The 7,278-nt window shown below is 46.6% G+C and overlaps 1 long non-coding RNA gene across 1 annotated transcript; it reads left to right on the top strand.

The window, feature by feature from the left end:
• The first annotated feature begins 1,750 nt into the window (after positions 1–1,750).
• LOC122238337 lies at positions 1,751–4,211 on the top strand. The gene is made up of 3 exons (XR_006217245.1): positions 1,751–1,837; positions 3,400–3,518; positions 4,014–4,211. It is a non-coding gene; the product is annotated as an uncharacterized LOC122238337 (long non-coding RNA).
• The last annotated feature ends 3,067 nt before the right edge of the window (positions 4,212–7,278 follow it).

The raw sequence follows: 7,278 nt of genomic DNA, 5'->3' as shown, positions 1-7,278 counted from the left end.
AGAGGGACAAGCGTATCTGAGCCCTTCTCATTCTTCAAGACAGAGAAAGCGATTTTCACATACAGAAAAGCATTGAGGACAAATATCGCGGGAGTGAAAGAAAATAAGGAGCACGGATGATCGCCAAGATCACAGAACAAGGGACAAGATGACATCGTGTGCCTCGGGTTTGCCAGAGGAATCAAACCTGAGTCTGGCCCGTACTGCGGATCCAGCCGCAAATCTGCAGGAAATGCAGGAGACAGAGGAACATGGTTAACGGCACCAGGAGTGTGCATTCTGCCAAATTCAGGTCCTGACGTCTAACGGCCCAAACTCTTTGAAAGAGTTCCTGAAGCTGCTGTACAACAAATGACCACACGCTAGGTGGCTTAAAACAACAGGAATCTATTCTCTGCTAGTTCTGGAGCCCAGAAAGCTAAAATCAAGATGCCAGCAGGGCTGTTTCCTTCTAAAAGTTCCTGAGGCAGAATCTGCTTCATGTCCCTCTCCTAGCTTCTGGTGACTGCAGGTAACCCTTGGTGTGCCTTGTTTGTGGGCCCGTCACTTCATTCTCTGCCTCCTGCTTCCATTTCTCCTCTCCTCTTGTAAAATAACGGACATTGGATTTAGGGCTCATCCTAACCCAAGGTCATCTCATCTTGAGATCTTTACCGTAATTATTCCGTGAAGGCCGTTTTTCTAAACAAGGTCAGAGGTCTAACTCGAAGGTTCCAGTGGACATAGGGAGGGGCCCCCATTCAACTCACTACATGCTTCAAGATAAACTGTAAGGAAAATAAAAGGATAGAAGACGAACCATAGATTAAAAGAAACTTAGGGTGGCTGGATGGCTCAGTTAGCTAAGCGTCTGACTCTTGGTTTCAGCTCAGGTCATGATCTCACAGTTTCATGAGTGCAAGCCCCGTGTCAGGCTCTGTGCTGACAGTGTGGGGCCTGCTTGGGCTTCTCTCTCTCTCTCTCTCTCTCTCTCTGCCCCTCCCCCACTTGCACTGTCTCTCTCAAAAATAAATAAATAACCTTTAAACAATAATAACAAAAGAGACTTTAAAAACATATCAACATTTTTTAAATGGACATGATGAAACTACAGTTCCTAAAGATGCATATTTGGGTGACAAAACTTTGAAAAAAAAAACAAACAGGGAAGTGAAGACTAAAAACATCAAGCTAATGGTTACTTTTGGTGGGAGGCAAGGGGCTGTGATATGAATGGGACTTCAGATCAAGTTCCAGTTCGTGACCTGGGTGGTGGTTACAAGGGTGTTCACCTGATAGTAATTCATTAATCCACACATTTGTGTTGTCTGGTTTCTGTGTCTGTACTTTTTGTTTCAATAAAAATCTGTATTGAAAAGGCAAGGAAACACACACCTTTGAGATCATACCTTTCTGTTCCACTCATCTAATTTGTCTCCATAGCATTACTTGTTAAGTGACCAGGAAGAGCTTTTGTAAGAGGCAACTTGCAATCACAGTACAGTCTAAATAAATGCTTATGCTAACAATGGTAACATTAGCTACTCAAAAGATACTACCTAAAAGGGAATTTTCTATGCCACAGTTGCCTAGAAGCCAGTTTATAGGGCAGAGATTGCTAGGTCATGGATGGATGCCCGTGTGGCTTTCTCCAAGTGTGTTCAGTGGACCACCTGCATCACAATGGTCCTGTTTATAAGGCACATCCCTGGACTCCAATCAGAGATACAGATTCAGTAGATGGGATTGACAACCATGGTCTGTGCCTGAAGTTCATCCTAGATTTATTTAAAAATGCAAAAATTCTATCCAAACAGTACCTTCCTGCACAAAGAGCTGAAGACAAGAAACTACACAGGTATCTTAGCCACAATCTATAATAACTATAATGGTCAATTTTCTAGGATAAGCACCTAGAAATTTTGTTATTAGTGTTTGATGTGGTAATGGCTTAAGGACATGTTCCTCTTCCTAACCAGGAAGATAAAAACAGAGAAGCTTATTTCTCTATGGGCAACTACCTGAATTGCACTACGAGAACCTTAAATTCTTAAACTAATCTTCTCCAGACCCTAAAATTTAAAGCCATACACTCTAAATCCAATGTGGTAACCAGACTTGTTTGAACTGGAATTAGAGGCACAATTTCATTTATTTTTTTCTTTTTAATTTTTTTTAATGTTTATTTCTGAGAGAGTGTGTGAGGGGGAGAGGAGCAGAGAGAGAGAGGGAGACAGAATCCAAAGCAGGCTGCAGGCTCTGAGCCATCAGCATAGAGCCCAACGTGGGGCTCAAACCCACCAGCCACAAGATCATGACCTGAGCTGAAGTTGGATGCTTAACCAAATGAGCCACCCAGGCACCCCAAGGAGGCACAATTTTAAATGTTAGATGTTCCAAAGATTTTCTGGGCTTACGATCGGTTTCTTTAATTTCCTGAACCTATAATTTTTTATCTGAAGACTTAATAGTGAATTGCCACAAAACTGTTTAATAGTACTGTTTCCTGGATATTATATATATCGATCTTATGGATGTTGGCAAAATTGTATTTTGAAATTGAAAATGAAGACTTTTGGGACACCTGGGTGGCTCAGTCAGTTAAGCGTCTAACCGGCTCAGGTCATGATCTCATGGTTCATGAGTTCGAGCCCCGCATTGGGCTCTCTGCTATCAGTGTGGAGGCTGGAGCCTGCTTCAGATTCTCTGTCTCCCTCTCTCTCTGCCCCTCCCCCACTCGTGCTTTCTCTCTCTCTCAAAAATAAACATTAAAAATTTTTTTAATTTTTTTCAATGTTTATTTACTTTTGAGACAGAGACAAAGCATGAACGGGGGAGGGTCAGAGAGAGAGAGGGAGACACAGAATCTGAAACAGGCTCCAGGCTCAGAGCTGTCAGCACAGAGCCCGACACGGGCCTCGAACTCACAGACTGTGAGATGATGACCTGAGCTGAAGTCGGATGCTTAACCGACTGAGCCACCCAGGCGCCCCCAAAAATTTTTAAATAAAAAAGAAAACGAAGACTTTTAGAAAAGATTGTAACATCAAACTTTATATATAAAGTACGAGCGTGTGTGTGTGTGTGTGTGTGTGTGTGTGTGTGCTCGCGCACGTACGCGTGAATGAATAGGAATTCAGCGCTCGTTATGTTAACTGGCAGGATGAGAAGGGCCACCAAAATAACAAACACCCAACAAGGCGTTTAGACACAAGAATGGCAACTCCAGCTGTAGCTAGAAAAGGAAATAATGGAAAGAAATCCAAAGTCATACAGCTGACTCTGGTTCTCCATGTCTAGGGCTTGAAGAAATTACCTGGAGGGTCTTGCTAAATAAGATTCTTGGGCTCTGCCTCAAAGGACTCTGACTCCTTAGGTTTGGGTAGAGCTCAGGAATCTGCATTTTTATAAACTCTTTAGGTTAAGTCTGGAACAAGTCATACTTTGAAAGATCTTCAATGGGGGTTACAGCCCAGGCTGACACTTAGTGTCACTGGTGTCCAGCAAGGAACGGTATCTCAGTGGCGCCACGAAACAAGGTGAGTAGCAGCTAAGAGGTTCGAGACTCAGGTAGGCAGGCTAACAGCCTGCCTTGGTTCCCCAGGGCTGCCATAATAAATTCCCAAGCTGGGTAGCTCAAAACAATAGAAACGTATTCTATCCCAGGTCTAGAGGCCAGCAGTCCACAATCTACATGTTGGGCGTGGGGGGCTGCTCCCTCCAGGGGCTCTGTGGGAGATGCTACCCCTTGCCTCTTCCAGCTGCTGGTGGCGGGCGGCATTTCTTGACTTTCATTCCAACCCCTGCTTCCATCTTCACAAAGCCTCTCCTCCTCTCCGCACCTTTCCTCTGGGCGTCTCTTCTAAGGATACAGGTCATTGGATTTAGGGCTCACCCACATCACTCGGAATGCTCTTACCTTGAGATTCTTGACTCAATTACATCTGTAAAGATCCCTTTTTCCAAATAAGCTCACAATACAGGTTCCAGAGATTAGGATAAAGACGTGTTTTTGGTTTTGGTTTTGTTTTGAGGGGCCACCATTCAACCAGCTACCCAGGCCAACTCTGCAACAACCAGCTGTTTGGGGCGACCGTCAGAGCAAGAGGAAGGCGAGAGCTGTCTGGCTCTCGTGCTGGATGAGCCTAACCTTCAAGGGAAGGTCAGGAAGGCTCAGACTTCAGAACCAGCCAGAAGATAGCCACTAACAGATGAAGTGGGTAGTGGGATGAGCGGCGGAGCTCACTTTATTTTATTACCCGGAACTTCTGAGTCAGGATGCTGTAATCCCTACTAATCAGGACACGACTGTGCTGCCACTCTGGGACAAAGCCACGCTGCCGCAGCATGTGGACGTCCAGGGACAACAGGAAGATTGGAGGCCGGGAGTCAGACTGGACGACACAGAACTGCAAACCGCACCATTAAGTAGAAGCATAAATAGCTACCACTTACTGAGCACCTAGTATATGCCTGGCACTTCACATTTATTATCGCCTCTTTTCATCGCGACTTGTAATATGGGCCCTGCAATAGGGGTTCCCACTTACCATACGAGAAAACAGGCTTTTAAAGATTAAAGTTATAGAACCAGTAAGTGGCAGAGCTATAATTTAACCCCACATCACTCTGGCTCCAAAGCCCATTATCTTTCTATGAAAACATGCTGCCTCTCCACCAATCAATAGACCTACCTCAAATTTTCGCATCTCGTTTTCCAACACCTTCTCTTCTCTCTTCGGACCCTTCTCTCTACCACTTCATCCTGGGGTTCACCACATGTTACCATGTCAAAATGTTTGTTTTCTACCAAATGCCCTGCATTAAAAAATATAACTTGGCTAAAGTAGAATACGTATTTCAAAGCTTTCTAAATGAGAATCACAGGTGTGGCTCTGGATTGGGAACGTTTGCTCCTTTGTGATCGTGCCGTATTCATCTTGACGTGACCACCCGTGGGGAGCTCTGGCAGGGATTTTGGCACTCAGTTCCAAACCCGGGGCTTGTCTCTAATCTTAGAACTGCGGGTCCCCTCTTTCCCACCACTGAATGCGTGCCACCAATGACGTTTTACAGGTGGTATTATCTGAGTAGTTACAGCACTGGGTTCCTCAGCAGGGACCCACAGTGAAAAGCTACAATGATGGAACAAGGTCGAGGAAGCTGCTGATAACACTACGCCTCTCGTCCAACCAGGAACTGATGCCCTTCGAGTACCACCTAATCTGCCCTAAAGGTTTTATGAAGTTTTATTGAAAGAGCATCCATGAATGTTTGAGTACTAGGCCGTGTCCTCCACTAGCTTGCCTCCTTGCGCACCTGAGCCGGGGGGCAAGCTTTAACAGTACTTTTAGCTCATTCTGTTTCAACCTAGGTAACAGGACTGAAAGTTTTGAGAAAGTCCTAGCCTGGACTGACAGATCTAGTCAGGCCTTTCCTAAGACTGAGTATGTGAGTTTCTGTAAATTCTTATTATTAATAACAATAATAAAGTTTTGCATATGGGCTTTAAGAATCTCGGCCCTCATCACCCCCTGAACGCCAGCTTAGCAGCTATTTTGTACAATTCTCAGCGACTGGAATCGTAAACGATGACTAACTGACGGGTACACCTTTCCCCACAACCCTGCAGGCGTTCCTTTTCCTGTCCTGTCTCACAGAAGCAGTCTTCAATTTTAAGACCCACGAATAGTTGGCATCAGTACAAAAGTCCGTTTGACAGTAACTTAATAGACTTCTGGTGACAAATTCTAGTTTACTAAAAAAAAAGAAAAAAAAGAAAAAAAAAGAAAAGAAAAGAAAAAGAAAGAGAAAGAGAAGAAAAAGAAAAATCGTTTAAAATGTTTCCGAATAGGTCTGTGTCGTTGCGTTTGCTTTTAGTCAGAGAACTTGGTAGGAAACCGAGATTGCAAAGCGCTTGGTGGTGCCTGGGCGTGCAGCGTTTGCTGGGAGCAAGACGTCATCGTGGGAAGCGTGTACTTCTTCGGATTACTGTTTGGCGGATTAGAAACCCGCAGATCAGTCCCAGGTTAGCCTTGATTAACTGCCCTGGGTGCTTCTGGGCCAGTGGGGGGCGGGGAAGGGAAGGGGGGTGTCTGCCGGACTCAAAACCCATACTCGTGGTAAGCTTTCGCTCAAAACATTTCAGAGTTTAATTTTTACTTAAACCCAGTCCCGGCTAATAATGAAGCTACCAGGAATCATCTGGAATGCTAACTAAACTGGTGCCCGCAGTCACGTCAGTCGAACCTTCTGCCCCCACGATCCCTGTCTGCCCACATGCTTCTGTCTATCAGCCTGGGCCTCGGGATCAGCTCTCGCCGCGGCATTGGTTGGATTTCAGGAAAAGAGAAACCCACGATTTAAAGGGCTCAGTTCCCACCTGCCAGGCATCGTCCGCATGGTCCAACTTGCCTTTGGAACATTATTTGGGAGAATCTCCAGCTTTTGTTCATCTATTACACTGACTGGCCAAAGGAAAGAGAATTCCCGCAAGTGTCCCCTTGGTCACCTTGACAATTTCTAAAAGCGAAACTTGCGCTCCAGGCCGGATTGACACTGAGTCTGCGGGGCGCTGAGCGCCTGCCCAGGTCAGCAGCCCCCGCCCGGCGTGCGGGCGGGGACCGGGCGGAGCTTGGACAAGGCGTGGCTTTCCGTGGGAGAGAAGGAAGGGCTTTTGCCCCACCTCCTAAAGACCCTGCTCTCCCTTAGCCAATCAAGGAGGTCTATGCAAATGAAGCCCCTGTCGCCCCGGTAACCGTGATGCAAGACAGCCAATGGAAACCAGCCAGCCGCGGCCCTGCGCCACGATTGGGACTTAAGTAAGGAGCTAGAGGCCCAATGGGCTGTGGGAACGGTCCTCGGCGGGTTGAAGGGCGGGGATATGCAAATATGGTTTGAAAAGCCGGCGGGAAATCTGAGTTTCGCGGGAGGACCTTGGCGCGTAAACCGTATCCCTTCATTCATTGTCAGCAGCAGCTTCCTGGAGCCATTTTTCAGCTGCCGGCCGCAGCACCCGGGCTGCCGCCGCCGCCTCGCAATCCGTTGCATCGGCCGCCCCCGACGCCTCCATCCCCCCTCGGGGCCCGATATCCGTGCGGCCGGGACCCTCCTCTCTCCAGAGCCCCGATTATTTTTGGCCCCCGGTGCCCGTGCGGTGCGGAAAAATAAAAAGAAACGAGACAGAAGGGGCTCGGAAGCGCCGGGCGGGGAGGAGAGAAGGAGGAGAGACTTGGAAACTCCGACTGCAAATAATAAAAGAAATTGAAAACAATACATTAATATACCATAGCAATAAAA

The sequence above is a fragment of the Panthera tigris genome, chromosome B2, assembly GCF_018350195.1.
Source record: "Panthera tigris isolate Pti1 chromosome B2, P.tigris_Pti1_mat1.1, whole genome shotgun sequence".
NCBI classification, from domain to species: domain Eukaryota; kingdom Metazoa; phylum Chordata; class Mammalia; order Carnivora; family Felidae; genus Panthera; species Panthera tigris.
The sequence above is the reverse complement of the archived record's forward strand: the minus strand, read 5'-3'. Positions and strand labels throughout refer to the sequence as shown.